The 18,956-nt window shown below is 39.1% G+C and overlaps 1 protein-coding gene across 3 annotated transcripts in view; it reads right to left on the reverse strand.

Annotated features, from left to right (window-relative positions):
• The window catches only part of GALNT1 (polypeptide N-acetylgalactosaminyltransferase 1), a 123,911-nt gene that overhangs the window by 77,757 nt on the left and 27,198 nt on the right, over positions 1-18,956 (reverse strand). Inside the window, exon 2 of one of the 3 annotated variants that reach the window (XM_070778746.1) lies at positions 2,797-2,851. The exons of 1 other annotated variant lie outside the window; for it this stretch is intronic. The gene's annotated coding sequence lies outside the window, so the exon portion shown is untranslated. Of the gene's footprint in view, positions 1-2,796; positions 2,855-18,956 lie in introns of all 3 variants that reach the window. One more of the 3 variants, XM_070778745.1, reaches the window with a different exon arrangement.

Below are 18,956 nucleotides of genomic sequence, written 5' to 3' on the forward strand. Positions count from 1 at the left end.
CCCTGTCCATCACCAACTCCCAGAGTTCACCCAGACTCACGTCCATCGAGTCAGTGATGCCATCCAGCCATCTCATCCTCTGTCGTCCCCTTCTCCTCTTGCCCCCAATCTCTCCCAGCATCAGAGTCTTTTCCAATGAGTCAACTCTTCGCATGAGGTGGCCAAAGTACTGGAGTTTCAGCTTTAGCATCATTCCTTCCAAAGAAATCCCAGGGCTGATCTCCTTTAGAATGGACTGGTTGGATCTCCTTGTAGTCCAAGGGACTCTCAAGAGTCTTCTCCAACACCACAGTTCAAAAGCATCAAAGGGCCCCCAAAACCAACACCATAATACCGACTTCTCTCATTCCTTTTCAGAAGCTGCATGATCATAAGGACGATATCCTTGAATGAATACATCAGCGTACAGCATAAAAGCTAAGACATAGGCCTGAGATTACTGTCTTTAGAAAGGTCTGGTTGCAATGTTAGCCCTTGGCTGGTGTTTGGGAACTTGAGTGATACACAGTTTCCTATGCTGATATAAATCTTACCTTAAATGATAAGCGGGCCTCACTGTGCTGAAACTGCCTGTACAAACAATATGATTTATGCAAAACACCTCTTTTCCTGTTGGGAGCCTGAAATTTTGGTATATGCTAGGCAGAAGGTACCTCCATTACCAGGTCTGATAAAAACACTGGCATTCAGACTAATGAGTTTTCCTGATTAACAACACTTCACACGTGTTGTCAAAATTCACTGCTAAAGGAATTAAGCTTACCTGGAGGAATTAAGCTTATTCCATGGGGAGAGGACTCTAGGAAGATAGTAACTGCTTTCCTCCAGATTTCACTTCTTCCCTTTGCTAACACTGCTTTGTATCCTTTTGCTGTCATAAATCTTAGCTATTATTCAGAGATCACATGCTGAATGCTATGAATCCTCCTCAGTTCAGTTTAGTCGCTCAGTCGTGTCCGACTCTTTGCAACCCCATGAATCACAGCACGCCAGGCCTCCATGTCCATCACCAACTCCTGGAATTCACTCAAACTCATGTCCATCGAGTCAGTGATGCCATCCAGCCATCTCATCCTCTGTCATCCCTTCTCCTCCTGCCCCCAGTCCCTCCCAGCATCAGAGTCTTTTCCAATGAGTCAACTCTTCGCATGAGGTGGCCAAAGTACTGGAGTTTCAGCTTCAGCATCAGTCCTTCCAAAGAACACCCAGGGCTGATCTCCTTTAGAATGGACTGGTTGGATCTCCTTGCAGTCCAAGGGACTCTCAGGAGTCTTCTCCAAAACCACAGTTCAAAAGCATCAATTCTTTGGCACTCAGCTTTCTTCACAGTCCAACTCTCACATCCATACATGACCACTGGAAAAACCACAGCCTTGACTAGACGGACCTTTGTTGACAAAGTAATATCTCTGCTTTTCAATATGCTATCTAGGTTGGTCATAACTTTCCTTCCAAGGAGTAAGCGTCTTTTAATTTCATGGCTGCAGTCACCATCTGCAGTGATTTTGGAGCCCTGAAAAATAAAGTCTGACACTGTTTCCACTGTTTCCCCATCTATTTCCCATGAAGTGATGGGACCGGATGCCATGATCTTACTTTATTGAATGTTGAGCTTTAAGACAACTTTTTCACTCTCCTCTTTCACTGTCATCAAGAGGCTTTTTTAGTTCCTCTTCACTTTCTGACATAAGGGTGGTGTCATCTGCATATTTGAGGTTATTGATATTTCTCCTGGCAATCTTGATTCCAGCTTGTGTTTCTTCCAGTCCAGCCTTTCTCATGATGTACTCTGCATATAAGTTAAATAAGCAGGGTGACAATATACAGCCTTGACGTGCTCCTTTTCCTATTTGGAACCAGTCTGTTGGTCCATGTCCAGTTCTAACTGTTGCTTCCTGACCTGCATACAGATTTCTCAAGAGGCAGGTCAGGTGGTCTGGTATTCCCATCTCTTTCAGAATTTTCCACAGTTTATTGTGATCCACACAGTCAAAGGCTTTGGCACAGTCAATAAAGCAGAAATAGATCCTCCTAGGCAATCACTAAATCTGGGGGTGGTCTTGGGAACAGCCAACACAATCAGCATTTTAAAACAGAAGTGATGGTCTATTAGGCCAAATGCTAAAATTCACATTTGAATTCCAGAACGTATTAATATCAGTAATGTGCTCCTAGCAATTTTACTTTATTTGCATAAACCTGGGCCTCTTTATTCCTTGAATGAGAAAAACATACCCAGGTCACAGTCCCTGAATTAAATGCAGTAATGCACAACATACTCACAGCAAACACTCAGTAAATATTAAATAGTAATTCTAAAGGCTCTTTCTTAGATGAAACAAAAAAAATCAGGAACATTTTACATTTGTACTGATGCATTTGGAGTCCTGCAAAGAGACGCTCAGAGACAAACTTGAACCCTTCATCCTCCTAACACTGGCGCCATGAGTGCTCTCCAGTCCACACATCAGGACTACTGGTTGAACACAAGCAGGTTAAACCCTATATAATAAGTATCTTTCTATTTCTAAATGTGGTCTTCATTTAGTCTTCACATTGCTTTTGTGAATGAGAAGTGAATGTGCTAATTAATTAGTACCACATGTGGCTATGCTTGATGGTTATGTTTCTCAAATTACTGTGCTAGGATTTTAGTACAAGCCACTCACTTTCTGGCATGTATATGAGGCATCAAGTCCAGTCAGGGTAAATCTGAACCTGCGCCACTGTAAGAGCAAATCCCAATGTAAAGAGAAGTCCAACCCTGAAGTCATTTACGCCCAGTGATCAACTTACCCCAAAGTGGCTTTTCAAATGAATTCACATCCCAAATCCACATGTCCCACATCTCCTGCTGAAAAATAAATTTCCTAAAATCAGTTTATTACAGAATAACTCTGTCCTCCCCGCTTTACTTCAGCCACCCTATTCCACTGGACTAAGTGCCAGCCACTTGGCCTGAGGAGGAGCAGGTCTTACTCAGCTACTTCCCCCGTGCTGAGCACCACACCTGGCACAAAATGTGCGCTCAGTTCATGTTTATTACGTGAATGAGTGAGTCGACGAATACAGTATTTCTGAGATCCAACACCAAGCTCAGTGGAAATATTGTAAAAAGTATCTTTCCTCTTCTTGGAAATCGACAAGGATATTAACTTCCCTGGTGGGAAGGTCAAGGACACACAGACAGTACCTATGGCAGACACTGTTCCATATCCCACCCCCACCCCCTGCTTTTCGTTGCCATTAGACCTCTAACTGAATTCAAGTGATCATTTTCCGCTAGACTACCTATTCTTGACTGGTCCCAGCCAACTGTGACTGTTCCACTCCTCTTGCCAGTGTAAATAACCACATCTCAACCAGCAGGATCTGAAGGGAAATCTGTTGGGAAGCATTCAGGAAAAGTTACGCTGCCTCATAGAGAAGCGGAAGGAGACACTATTCTGCCTTTGGATACTGTGTGCAGAACATGCTGAGAAGTGCTGCAGCCATCTTGGGGGCATGAGGGGAGCCAACGTCAACATGCTTAGGATGGCAAGGTGGAAACAGAAAGCAAAAGGGACCCTGACTATCCCCAGGGGCCACTAACAGACTAATCCTGAAACTGCACAGAGCTGGACTTTTTGTTATCAAAGGGATAAAACTCTGACTGTTTAACTGGATATTCTGCAATACTACAGTCAAAAGCATGCCAATACATCACTATGCAACCTATAATTATTGATTTAGATAGGTATGTAGCCTGTGAAGAAAAAAACGAAATGTAAACCAGTGGAGGATCCAAATTAGGGAATCTACTTTTAAAGGAGATTCCATAGAAGGAGAATTTCAATATAAATGGAATAGCTGCAAGACAGAACCTGGTGTGTTACATGCCCAGTCTTAACAATCCTTAAGCCTATCAAAGAATCACATATCCCTAATTCATTCAGACTTTAATAATAAACAAGGATGTACAAGACACAACACTGTGTAGTTTGATGTACATAAACATGAAAAGGGCTCAGTTTCTGCCTTCAATGAGCTTGCAGTTCAGAAGGACAGATAATATTAGTAAGTTTGTATGACACTTTACAATTTACAAAATGCTTTTCTATTTTTGCAACAGGTGCCAAGTTACAAGGAGCTACAGCACACCAAGGAGAGAAAATGGTGAAGGAGAACGACTGGGGAATTGGTCTGAGTTAGGAAAAGGCAAAAGGATATTTCAGGTGGACAAAACAATATGAGTTAAAATAGGGAGACAGAAAAATCAAGGGACTTCTGGGGACAATGAACAGAAAAATGGGGAGATGTGGTTGTGTGTTTGGAAAAGGGAAATCTCATTCTACTTCATGTCTCAAGTAGAATGAGTATAAGAAAGAGACTTGTCTTGGTAGTTAGCACATTATGGTGATGTCCTCTCACGCTAAGGCATTTGAAGAGCAATGGTCAGGGGATGTTTCCCCATGTTTTTAATTTTATCTCCTGAATTCAAACGCCAACTCATTAAAACAGAACAACGTGGTTTCAGAAAATTTACATCTTTCCTCCTGACCATGAGCGCAGACACAAGGAAATACATTGCCATCATCAGCAATGGAAAAACTAGAGATTCTGGGGACGAGTTTCTGGCAAGTAACGGATCCAGGAGAAACCTTCTCCAGCCCAGAGGCCCACCTTATCGCCTGGCCATAGAGCCCTGAAAGTCTCCAAGGGGAGTTTTGTTTCACATCTTGCCAGAACATCCATCTTAGCCCTGACTTCCACAATGCTGCCCTCTTCCCTTCAAATCATCACTCTCTCACTCTACTGTTTCCTTTACTACCTTCTGTGCAAGAAGGCTTCACTTTCTGTGTCTAACTTCTCAAATTCTCAACCCAGTGTGGTATGGCTTCACTTCAATGAAACTTTCTTTTTTAATCAAATCACTCTAATGTTCTAACTACCAAAACAAGTCGCTTTCTTATATTCATCCTACCTGAGGTCTCAGCCTCTTAAATTATTAATATCTTGGGAACAGACAAGCTGTAAATAGAACCAAACCTTCTTCTTATCTTGGTTCCAGGGTCATTCCTTTCTCTCCCACTTTTCCCAACATGCTCTGCAGTCTTCTCTGGCTCACCCCACTCTGCCCTGGATGTGTCTGCAGGCTGACACTGCACAGGTCCCTGGGGAATCCACCAGAGGTAAAGCTGACACACCTCCCCTGTATGCTGATGGCTCTCACATCTCTAACTTCTCTGACTCTCTGGTTAGAATGCAAGTTCCTCCAGCATGGGAATCAAGTTTTTCACATTTAAGCTCTAAAAATCTTATGAAATGTCTGAGGACAAGAGAAACTCATATACAAAATAGCATCTCCACTTCTAAGTCATTCTTTATTTTGTCCTAATGCTTTCCTTTCCATTCTAGCACGAAACACCAATTTACAATGTAATATATGTATTAAATATCTTGTAAGCCTCACGAGGGCAGAGACTTTATTTTAATGCTATTACTACAGCACCTGGAATAGTACTTGGCACATGACAGAAGTTAATAATTATTTGGTTAAATGAACAAAAATACCAGAAAGCAACAGCATGTAAGAAGGAATAAAGGAACCTGAAATGAAAGCGTTTTAAGGGCGTTGTGTTTAGGTTTAGGGCAGAGATATTTGATTAAGGCCTTTATGATTAATATTTTTAATATTAAAAGATAACTAATTAAGTAAAAACAGCATGTATAATTAAAAACCAAACTGGAAAAAAAGGAGAAATAATAAAACCAGTCAATTTAGAATAAAAGGAAATTTAAAATGATTTAAAAAACCCACAAATATAGAAAGCACAAAATGGCAGAAATAAATCCCATACATAGGTAATTTAAATAAAGATAAAAAGCCTAACTGTATTCATTAAAAATTATCAGATTGGATTTTTTTCAATAAAAGCTATGTAAGGATTCAGAGCAGTTTACAGAGCAGTTAAAAGTGAAAGCAACCTTACCAAAGATATACAGATGGCAAATAAACATATGAAAAGATGCTCCCTATACCAGTAAAATACAACTCAAACAACAAAACACCTCTATACATGTACTATAATGGCTAAAATTCAGAACACTGACAGTATCAGATACTGGCAAGGAACTCTCATCCAACAGGGACTATCGTCTACCATGAAGTTTGCTGCTGCTGCTGTTTAGTTGCTAAGTCGTATCTGACTCTTTGCGACCTCACAGACTGTAGCCTGCCAGGCTCCTCTGTCCATGGGATTTTTCAGGCAAGGATACTGGAGTGGGCAGCCATTTACTTCTCCAGGGGATCTTCCTGACCCAGGATCAAACCTGCATCTCCTGCATTGGCAGGTGGATTCTTTACCACTGTGCCACCAGGGAAGCCCTTCCATGAAGTTTCCATCTGAGAAACTTATGCAGAGAAAGATATGCAGAAAAGTATACATAAAAGTAAGAACTGAAAATGTCCACAGCTGGTGGAAAAGACAAAATCGCAAATCTGAGTTCAGCTAACTCTAAGAAAAATACAAAGAAAATACAAAGAAAATCACAACGAGAGCACATCATATTCAATTTGCTGAAAACTAAAGATTCAGAGAAAATCTTCAACCAACCAGAGGAAGAAAAAAAGACAGTATCATATACAGAGAAAAAATGGATTACTTCTCATTACATGAAACAAAGGCATTTTCAGATAAGAAAAAGCCAAAGCTCATCTCTCATAGACCTGTATGCAGGTCTATAAGAAGTGCAGAAGGAAAATGAAACCAGATGGAAACTCAGATCTGTAAGAGAAATGAAGAATATCAGCAATGGTAAATATCAGTAAATTTAAAAGCCTAAATTTTTTCCTCTTGATTTCTTAAAAGAGATGGTTGATGAAAAAAAAATTCTAACTTTATATTGTACAATTTATTAACATACAGATGAAGTATAAGACAAAATTAGAGAAAAGGATAGTGGTGGGAGGAAATGTAACTATATGGTTGCCAGGGGCTTACCTTTTACACTTAATAATACAGCCTAGCATCTATTCATGATATTTAAAACAAAAACAAAGAAATGGTAGGAAATTAGAAAAAAGAATGAATTTTGTTAACCTGATAAGGTTATCTGCCCTAAATCTACAGTAAACAAAACACTTATTGGTGAAGTGTTGGAAGCATTCCCTTTGAATGAAGTTAGGAAAAGGTCAAAAATGCCGTCTATCACTTTTTCCTCTGAACAATGTACTGGAATTCCTATTCAGAACAGTAAAACAAGAAGAAATAAAGGATTTAAGAACTGGAAAGAAAAAAACAGAGCAACCACAAAGGAAATGACAGAAAATCCAAAAAAATAAAAGCAATTAGAACTAATGAGAACTTTTAGCAAGGTTGCTGGATTCAAGATCAACATACAAAATTCATCTAAGAATTCTAAGAAAATTTCTCAGAAAGACCTTTTAAAAAAATGAAGATATAGCATGCTCACATATGGAAGATTTATTAGAAAAGTAAATAATCTTGGTATTACTCCTCATAATTAATACAGTTCCAAGAAAAACCTCAACATAGTTTTTCAAAGAACTTTGAAAAGTTTTCAAAGCAGATCCTAAAATCCAACTGAACGGCAAAGCCATAAAAGATTTTGATTTTTTGTGGCCAATAAAAATTTTGAACAGCAAGGCAGTGGAACTCTGACTGCTACATGTCAATCAAGCTATAGGAATGAAGTCAGTGTGACTGTGGACAGAGGCAGATTAAAAGATTAATCAAACAGAACAAAGTACAGAATCAGACGCCCTTGAGCATGCAAATGGTGCATGACAGAGGTGGCACCACAAATGTATGAGAGAGATGGACTATTTAATAAATGTTCATCCACATGTAAAAGTTAAATTCCTACCTCAAACTTTAAAAGAAAATGAGACAAAGTATCTGTAAATCCTTGGTTACAGAAGAATTTTTCAATGAAGACTCAAAAAGCACAAACCATAAAAGAAAAAATAACTACTTTATGGAAACGAAAAATTTTTAACACAACCAAAAACATCACAGACATTTAAATGATAAGCCAAAGACTATGGGAAAATATCCACAACAGAAATAATCAGCAAAAGATTAGTGGTGGTGGTGGTGGTGTAGTCACTCAGTAGTGACTGACTCTTCGCGACCCCATGCACTGTAGCCCACCAGGCTCCTCTGTCTCGGGGTCTCCTGCATTGTAGGCAGCTTCTTTATCAGAATGTATTTAAAAACTTCTCCAAATCAAAACAAAAACACACAAATGAAAAATGGCCAAAAGGTATGAATGGGCAAATCATAGAAAAGGAATCATACATAGCCAATGAACATGAAAATATACTCAACCTCAGTAGTATTCAGGGAAATGAATTTGACTTCAACAGATTACCAAAAACACAAGTTTGGTGTTTGTACAGGCCACTCATACAACGTTGTTCCAAGTGCAATTTGACACAGCCACTTTGGAGAGCAATCTGATAGTGTCTAGTAAAGCCGACAAAAGCACTATCTTCTCACTCTGTAATTGCACTTCTAGGTACACACCCAGGAGAAACTCATACATGTGTATAGAGAAACATGTATAAAGACTGCAGCATTGTTTATAATGGGGAAGAAAGGTAATAACCTACAAATGCATCAAGAGGCAAGTGGATACATGAACCGTATAACAACACTACACATGAAGGAGGAAACAGACAGAGCTGGACTCCATCTCAGGCCAGGCTGCAGACATTAGGCTACACGCATGGTCACCCTCCCAATGGACTCTGAACTCTGAGCCCGGTGTCTATAGAAATGGCACACCAATGGAAAACCAGACCCCCGGATAAAAGAGCCTCAGGACTTGGACTTGGACTCTCCGTTGCCTAAAAGAATATGCTAATTATCTCTGTAACAGAACAAAGTGGTAAATTCCATTATGTTTATCGGGATATGACCACAGGCCTATTGATAAATATCCACTTTTTATCTAGTCTTGTGAGACACGAATCATGGGTTAACTTTGATCGTATCTCTCTTTTACCTTGTCCAGACTAGTTTCAAGGAATTTGGGGAGGTGGGTGTGAGCAAGTACACTTAGGGTCTATAAGGTTTTCACAAAAACTGGTTGGGGTCCTTGGCTAAGAGGAGATTCTGCCTTGTGCCCGCCGGTGTAATAAACTGCACTCCACTACCTGCACTGTGCTTCTGAGTGAGTCTGTTTCCCAGAGCGTGTGGCTGCAAAGCAACAGTTCAAGTAGAACTATGTGTATCAACTGGGTAAATAATGCTGAATGAAGGAAAAAAGTAATCTGCAGGATATGCACAGAATGTTCCACTTACACACAGTTTTAAAAGATACTAAAGTAAGACACTGTTCATGGACACAAACATACAATCTAAAGACAAAATAATATGCATAAGAATAATATACCACATTCATATATGGTTAATTCTAAGGAAGAAGGAAAGGGCTTCAACTACAATGGACTTTTTTTAAAGGTAAGAGACCTAAAATTGTGGCAAGTTGCTAGATGCTCCCTGAATATCTGCTTTCCTCTTGTCTCTTTTCAAACTATTGTACTGTGACTGGCAATTTACATATCCTGGCCTGCCACACAGATTAAGGTAGCCAGTAAGGATTAATTTTGGAGAAGGAAATAGCAACCCACTCCAGTATTCTCGCCTGGAAAATCCCATGGACAGAGGAGCCTGGCAGGCTACATACCATGGGATCGCAAGAGTCGGACATGACTTAGTGACTAAACCACCACCAAGGATTAATCAGAAATCACTGGGCGGGGTATGGGAAACGTACTGAAAGGGAACTGACTTCACTGCCCAGAATGTAAACATGAAGAATGGAGCTAAACTGAATATTAATACTAACTGACACAGAATCAAATAGCAAAAAATGTAAAGACAAGACACAGGGAAAAGGTGAGTTCATGGCTGTTCCTTGTCTTCTGCTACTGTACTTTTCTGTATGTTTAAAATCTTTTATTTAAAAAATATCCTTTACTTCTCAGATATTAAACAGAGATTCTTAAATGTCACCCATAGGCAGATGTTGACCCACAGATCAAGCCAAAATGCACAGGCAACATTTATACACTGAGGCGGCCAAGCAGAGACGATAAAGAATTCACTAGAAGCTGGCCAACCAACCACACTCCAAGAACGCAGACAGTACTATGCTATTACCACCAGCGCTGCTACTGCCAGTTTGGATAACAAACAAGACGGTAAGATCCCACAGTCTCTTGGCTCCGGACTTGGGATGAGAAAAACCAAAAACATTTGCAGACTAAATGGAAATCTCTGTTGTCATTCCCTTTTCCTATTTTTCCTTCTCCCATGCATTCCCCAGAGCTCAGTGCCATACTTTTCCTCCTCCTCCATGGAATCATCCAGAGAGAGAAAGGGGGGGAAAAATATCAAAGGACGACAGAACCCTCAAACGAAACCTGGCTTTTATGACTGCAAACATGAAGAGGCTTTCGAGAATTACTTCACTTAAAACACTGTCTGATGTTACTTGGATGTTAACTTTAAGTGACCTTTTGAGATCAAAAAAGTTTTAAATTTGCTCAACAGACCAAAATGGAAATCTGGGCTGGAGGTAGGCATCAGACCAAAATGATGGTCTGAAATATTTAGTTACCATTAAAACAAAACAGGAAAACAAAAACAAAACACCAACCCTTTGTTAATCTATTACTGTGTTACAGAAAGACGGTATTCCAGTTAGTCATGAATTCTACTTCACAGATTTATTCCAGGTCCACAAACTACAGGGCTTCCCTGGTGGCTCAGTGGTAAAAAATTCATCTGTCAACGCAGGCTTCTTTTGGGGTTGAGAAAATCCCCTGGGGAAGGAAATGGCAACTCACTCCAGTATTCTTGCCTGGAGAATCCCAGGGACAGAGAAGCCTGGCGGGCTACATACTCCAAGGGGTCGCAAAACAGTCAGTACAACTTGGCGATTAAATAACAAGCACCAGAGATTATAAAACATGCTCTTCAGATTCTCCCCTTAACCAGCCAGCAATGTGGTATATCAGGTTTTGTGGGGATTTTTTTCCCCCAATTTGGTTTCTCCCTAACACCACTTAACCTCTTTGTTGCTTATATTGTTTCTGCATTTTATCTTGCTGTTTTTACTCAACTCTAGCCCTTTGCCTTTTGTTTCTGAGAATAGCTGTTTTCTACCTCACTCCCTTAATTTAGTCTTCTAGTTTCACATGGCTTCTGCACCAATGCTACATAAGATCCACACTAGGAGATAATACCCCAAGTGTATTTTCTTGGAATTTTTTTTCAGCTCTTTGGGAGCAAACACAGGATTTGCTTCCTGCTCTCAGAAAGCCCCCAAACCACTGCAATTAGGATATTAATCATTTAACAATATAATAGAAAGTTAACAAGGAAATTGTTGAAAAAGTCCCTGGAATAACTCTATTTAATTCACATCAAGAACTCAAAACATTACTTCTGCACTATTTTTTAAACTCCCACTTAATTCTCAAAATTATATTCTGCCAAAACCTCTAAACACTTGGGTCATCGCTCCTTTCCTTATTATACACACTGAACAGTTACACATTTTTCTTTATCATTGACAAAAATATAACCAAAAGGCAAATTTTCTACAGATGATATTTCTCCATGTCAGAACTTAAGAATTACGTTCATCAATAAGTAGAGTTTTCGAAACATACTATGTTACAGCCTAGATTTCGTTTCCTCCTTACAATCATAAATTCAAGAAAAATAACTATAAAATATTTAAGATATGTTTAAACATTATCTAAGAGCATAACTTTTAATGAACATAAAATAGTTTGATAGGCTTCATGAAAAGTCCTAACAGTACTGCGGGAAACTGTTGACTGTAACAGCGTTCCATCTGCATTTGCTGTGCTGCAGAGGATAGCACTGCCCTGCACATGTGAAGTAATTCACAAAAAGGAACAGCAAAGCAGTCTTAAGGGAGATGGACCCTGTACCTACAATTGCAAAGATTTTGGTTTTATTATAAAGAACTCTAATCTTGAGAGAGCATAAAGAAAAGGAAAAAAAGGGGGGGGGTAATAAAAACTAGGTATTGCTTTATTTCTTAAGAAGGGTTTTTTCACAAAAACCAAATGTAACGTGTGGATCTGTTTGACTTATGAATCAACAAGCCAACTCAAATGGACACTAAGGGACCACTGGGGAAATTCGACTATGGACTGGGTAACAGATGATACCAAGAAATTATTGTTAATTTTATTAGGAATAACAGTGTCATGGCTAGATGTGAAAATAGACTCACTTTTAAAAGATCCACTATGGATACTGTTAGAGGCAAAACAGCATGATGTCTCGTATTGCTTTAAGATACTTGGGTTTCTAATGCAACATCTTAAATCAACTATGCCACAATAAAATTAATTTAAAAAAAAGATACTTGGGCTTGGGAGGAAGGTGTGGAAAGAAATGAGAGGTGAAGCATACATGGCAAATCTTAACTTTTGCTGAATCTGGAAGATGGAAACCAGAGTCAGGGGTTCGCTTTACTATTTCCTCTACTTTTAAATATATTACAATTTTTTGAGACATAAAGAAACAACTTTTAAATTTGTTTCAGATAGCTAAAAGCCGATTTAGAGTTATGAATAGATTTAAAATCCTACTTTGGCAGGCCAATTATCGAAAACACTGGTTTTTTGTGAACAAAATCAAGTCATGAATACATTCATTCACTTAACTTCAATATAATAAGCACCTATGTACTATATACCAAGCATGTAACCAGACCATGGGAAAATAAAGGTGAGTTAGACCATGTCATTATCCTTAGGGAGGAGACAGCTAATATGAACATCTGTGATCAGGATACTGATGGTATCAAGAGAGGTTACAGAGAACAGAAGCCACAGACAAAAGATCGAGGGGGAAATTTTATCATTTTTCAGCTGAAGAAGCTGATATGTCATGAGTTTCAGGAGTGAGCAACATTTAGAGAACTGAAAGGGCTAAGAGGTCAGAGAAGAGCCTGGAGAGCGGAACATAAAGGCAAAAGATGACAGCGCTCTGAGAGGAGTCCCCACAATTGCTCCATGCTAACTACAGAGGACAGTTAAGTGACACTGGAAGCTGTTTTTGTCTTGTATTTAGCAAGTTACACAGAGTCTGTGATTTAAACATGACACTAAAACATCAGAGGGTCTCACAAACTGTGCTAATTAAAAGAAATCAAATCTTACTCAGGACTTCGGGGTAAGGCTATTTCAAACCTTACTATCAGCCACATTAACCACATGCAGTGCAAGGCTGGATTAAAAAAAATACCTCAAGTTCCCAAAGCAAGAAAGGTTATCCTTTCTTTTAATGGAAATTTAGGTTGTAAAAGGAGAATGAAGGCAGAGCCACAGTTTCTGAACTTTTAACTTTGTGCTAATAAGCACTTTCAGGGCCACTATACAACAAAATCCTCCCAACAAGCCCAAGAACTAGGAACCATTAAGCCCATCAAACAGGTAAGAATCCTGATGCTCTAAGGTAGGTAGGTAATTTGGCCAACAGAGACTGTTAAAGGCCAGAACTCAAAACCAGTCAAGTCCCAGTAAACATGGTAAACCCATACATCTGTATTCTTTATTGTCCACCTTTGGAAGGTACATTCATGGAATCACATGATAATGTCTTTTTTGCTATCTTAGTAATCCAGTTTGTGAGAGATCTGTCCATATTGATTTATTAATAGTTCATTACCTCTGGCGCCACAGAGCAGGGGTTGGCGAACCACTATTTTTATAAATAAAATTTTATGGAAACACAGCCACATCCATTCTATTTGTTTATGTATGGTTTATGGCTGCTTTTGCTCTACAACAGCAAAGCTGAGCGATTACAACAGAGACTGCACAGCCTGAAAAGCCTAAAATACTATCTGGCCCTTTATAGAAAGTTGGCTGACTTTGGCCATAGAGCATTACAGGAGTATACTGGGTATTATTCAACTTTTATAATTTTGTCAATGTAGTTTTAATTTACATTTCCCTGTTGACAAATATTTAGTGGCTATTCATTTTTTTCTATGAAAAGCTTTTCCTCTCTATTGCTCATTTATCTTTTCACATTAACATATGCATGTGTACTGACATATATACATATGAGCGTATATATTACTGCGACAAAAAAAAATCTTTGTCAGTTGTATGTGTTAGAAATAACTTCTATTTGTGCACTTGTGACTTGTCTTTACACACTGTTTTCTGTTCTTTTAGCTTTTTTACTTGCTGAGCCAGGCCTTAGCTGCAGCATGTGGGATCCCATTCCCTAGTCAGGGACTGAATGTAGGCCCCCTGCATTGGGAGTGTGGCGGCTTAGCCACTGGACCACTAAGGAAGTCCCGACACACTGTTTTCAACAAGAAACAAAAGATCTTGGTTTTAATACAGCCCAATTTATTAACCTTTTCCTTCAACAGCTGTGCTTCTGGAAACTAGTTAAGAAAGCCTGAAATCATAAAGCACCCTCTGAAGGCTTAAGTTTTGCCTTTCACACGTTTTTAATCCATCTGGAATTTTTTTTTTTAAATATGGTGTGAAGTAAGAAACTATCCATACTCCTCACTAATTTCTTGGATTTTTTTTTTTTTTTTGGTGCCATTCTGATAGCATGAGCTCCAACCCCAAACTTGGTGAAGAATGGACGTGTGGTTACCATTTCCCAGGGAGGACTGCTCACCTTTCCAATGACAGACAACCTGAGACGGGCAATCCTCCTTACCTCACGTCTACTGTCCCCACCCATGCACACTGTGTGACAGGTTTTTAAATTTTTCCTAGTTTATCTACCAACATCTTTTAGGGAATTTCAGCTTTAAACAAGAGTCCCTGGACCTAACTTCTCACCTTGCTTGATCCAGAGACTCTGTCTAGACAGTTCCCCCATGGTCACCCTGAAAACCCAAAGCTCCAGGTGACCTGGCACCCTGGCACAGCAGCCATAATCCCGTTAGCTTACCTCCCTGGATTCAAGATGTCTTGTTTTGACTTCTGAGGAGTTTCCTTACTTGCTTGTCAGTTCATCTACACATGTAAAAGGCACTCTGAATATCTGATCCAGTATTTGCAATGTTTCATAAGAGGAAACATTCTTGTTTTTTTTACTCTCTAATTTGCCACACTGCCAGAAACTGAAGCCTCTATACATTCTGAATAGTTTGTTGCTGAGTATCCTCCCCCAGCCAAGAAATGTACCTCTACTTCTAAAACCCAAAAGAAAAATGATTCATTTGATTAACAAAAACATACCCAACACTGTTCTACACACTTGGCATATATCACTAAATAAAGAGTAACGCATTCAAACACCCTAAGTGGGAGGAGAGGTACAGACAGCAAACAGTGAAACATAAGCAAACTGAACTGTATCCCAGAAGGTAGTAGGAGCAATGGAAAGAAGAAATAATAATCCTTTAAGAAGGATCTGGAGTAAGGTGGGGATTTCAACCTTAAACAAGCTAGCTATTACTAAAACATTAAGTATTTCCACCTCATACCACCAATTAATTTTTACTAGACATACAATTATAAGAAATGAGCATTTTCTTCTCTTGATGTGAAGTAGGATGCTAAGCAGCCTACAGATATGTTAATATTACACAACTCGATCCACTTCAAAGAAACAGAGGTACACTCTAATATTAATAATTGGAGATGCTGCTTAACAAGTTATTATGCTACCTATTCAAAAAATTAAAGTAAATGAAATTTTAAAATAAACTTACGCTATCCAAGCCAAATAGACAATTTAACATTTACTGAGAGAATGGTTAAATGAGAATCATCCTTCATACTTCTAAAGATAATTAGGAATCAATTGCTATCACTAATTAGGCAGTTTTCTGAATGTTAAACCTAATAAAGAAGGCAATTTGCCCAATTATATTTCATTCTATCTTTTATGGAGATGAGCCCTATTTATAACTCTTTAAAACAGGTTTTTCTCTTTCCATAAGAAGACTCACATATGAAGTTGAGTCAGTAATTAAATCACCTTAAAACACTGAACTACAAAACTGAGACTGTACTTTTCAGTCCTGTAATTATTTTCATTGCTCTTCTCTGTATCCCTCAATCTTTGCTTCCATCTCTTAAAAGACAGACAATAAAGCTAGAGTTTATATTCTATATAAACACTGTATTGTAACTATAAACAACGGATGACCTCTTTTTTAATGATACGGGTACTAAAGATGGTAATGGACTAATATTCCAACATGGTCACTTTACTTTGTCAGAGAAAACTCCCAAAGGACAGGATCTACAAAACAGAGAGATGGGATTCACTTGTAAAAGGAGAAGCTTTAGAGGAAACTGTAATCTTTCTTCAAGATAAAAAATACTAGAAACAGTTCCACATAATAACAAAACAGACCAACCTGAGAATGTTTCCTGAGGCAAAGTGAAAGTGAAAGTTGCTCAGCTGTGTCTGACTCTCTGCAACCCCATGGGCTGTAGCCCTCTAGGCTCCTCTGTCCATGGAATTATCCAGGCAAGAATACTGGAGTGGGTCGCCGTTCCCTTCCCCAGGGATCTTCCTGACCCAGGGACTGAACCTGTGTCTCCTGCATCGCAGGCAGATTCTTTACCATCTGAGCTACAGGGAAGCTCCTGAGTTACAATAGCATTTTAAACATACTAAAGCTAGCTAGCAGTGATGCTACTTATAGCACTGTCCAAGGCTTCCCTGATAGCTCTGTTGTTAAAGAATCCACCTGCAACACAGGAGACCCTGGAGACCCTGGTTCAATTCTTGGGCTGGGAAGATCCGCTGGAGAAGGGATGGACTACCCATTCCAATATTCTTGGGCTTCCCTTGTGGCTCAGCTGGCAAAGAATCTGCCTGCAATGCAGGAGCTGGGTTCGATCCATGGATCGGCAAGATCCCCTGGAGAAGGGAAAAGATACCCACTCCAGTATTCTGGCCTGGAGAATTCTATGCACTGTATAGTCCATTGGGGTCGCACAGTCCGACCTGACTGAGCAACTTTCAGTTTCACAAGCACTTGCTGGCTTCTTGCCAGCTGCCTCTCTCCTCCACTCTCCCGACCATCAGAATTTCTCCTGTATTTGGCAAGTAGAATTAGATTACGTTACCTTCTCACTTTGTCTGATTACATATTGGGCCTTGATTGAATTTTATTTTACCTACTCTCTGATGTATAAAGAAAGCAACTTGTTTTTTAAAAACCTGGGTTAGGTAATGTTTAATGGCATACTTATTTCTATAAGGTTGCTGCAAATTTCAGTAAAATTTCTTATTGGAAAAGTAAACCTAAGAAAATAAGGTCTCTGGTTGCAATTAATCTTTTTTTTTTTTTTTTAAATAAAAGCAAACCAATGATCATGTATTTTAGGGAAAACAGCCTTTATAAAATCTAGTAGTGCATGCTAAAACATAGTAAGCTATGCTATATTAACAGCCATTAAATAAAACACTGAAATTTAACTTATAGTACCAAGTGGTTCAGAGCAAACCCACTATGCTCCCTCTCTCACACAATGTTCCATTCTGGAGGTATCAACTCCTTGGTCAATTTAGCAGCTTAGCCAAGGAATGAGAAAGAAAGTGAATTTAGGGGTTCTGGGACCTAACTCCCAACACAGATGCACTGTTATACACACTTGGCATATATCACTAAATAAAGAGTAACGCATTCAAAAACCCTAAGTGGGAGGAGAGGTTACAGACAGCAAACAGTGAAACATAAGCAAACTGAACTGTATCCCAGAAGGTAGTAGGAGCAATGGAAAGAAGAAATAACAATCCTTTAAGAAGGATCTAGAGTAAGGTGAGGACTTCAACCTTAAACAAGGTAGCTATTACTAAAACATTAAGTATTTCCACCACATACCACCAATTAATTTTTACTAGACATACAATTATAAGAAATGAGCATTTTCCTCTTCTCTTGATGTGAAGTAGGAATGCTAAGCAGCCTACCGATATGTTAATATTACACCACTCAATCCACTTCAACGAAACAGAGGTATGCTCTAATAACCCATACAGTAACCCATACACCTGTAACCCTACACTGTAACCCATACAGCTCTCTTTATCTATACACTGAAGCTTGGTAGAAGATATTTGAGAACACACTCCTGCTACTAAAAGTTGCAAAACCATCCACCTACAGCAGCAGATCTTAAAATGGCAGCAGTCCAGGGACCCCATCTGGGGTGGGGGTCCTCAAGATCCTTTCAAGAAGTCTGCAAGGTTAAAACTAACTGAATACTAATATCAAGTCACCATTCGCCTTTCCCTCTCATTCCACCACGAGTATATAGCTGAGTCCAGAGGATAGGGGACATACGATATCATAAAAGACTGAATAGGGAAGAAGATCTGAGAATCCAGCTGTGTGAAGCTGGACAATGAGACGTGCACAAATGTAACAATTTCACACTTCTCACTCATTTTTTGCTTTGGAAGACAGTTTTTTTTTTTTTTAATACATTTATATTAACATGTAATGGGTTTATTATTTTAAATCAATTAATGTCTTTAAAATGTCTAGGTTATCTTTAATATGATAAACATTAAGAGGCATAACCCACATACAAAAAAACTTTGAGGTCTTCAATAATTTTTTGGTAAAAAGGGGTCTAGAGAACAATAATATTGAGAGCCACTGGTCCACACAATAAAATCCAAAATTTATAGTACAACATTCCATACTTACATTCATTCCACAAACACGCAGCAGATGCCAGCTGTATGCTGGACTCTAGGTGCGAGGGACACAGAAATAAACATGACAGACCGGCTCCTGCCTTCACTGGATCCAAGTGTCGGGACACAGATTACAAATAAAAAATAAACAAAAAGGGTCAGCTAGTAAGGAGGGCTCCGAAAAAAAAAAAAAAAAGACAGGTGCTGTGTTAGCAACGGCCTGGGCAGTTCCTCTCTGCCGGGTGACCAGGAAAG

Source organism: Bos indicus, chromosome 24, assembly GCF_029378745.1.
Source record: "Bos indicus isolate NIAB-ARS_2022 breed Sahiwal x Tharparkar chromosome 24, NIAB-ARS_B.indTharparkar_mat_pri_1.0, whole genome shotgun sequence".
NCBI lineage: Eukaryota > Metazoa > Chordata > Mammalia > Artiodactyla > Bovidae > Bos > Bos indicus.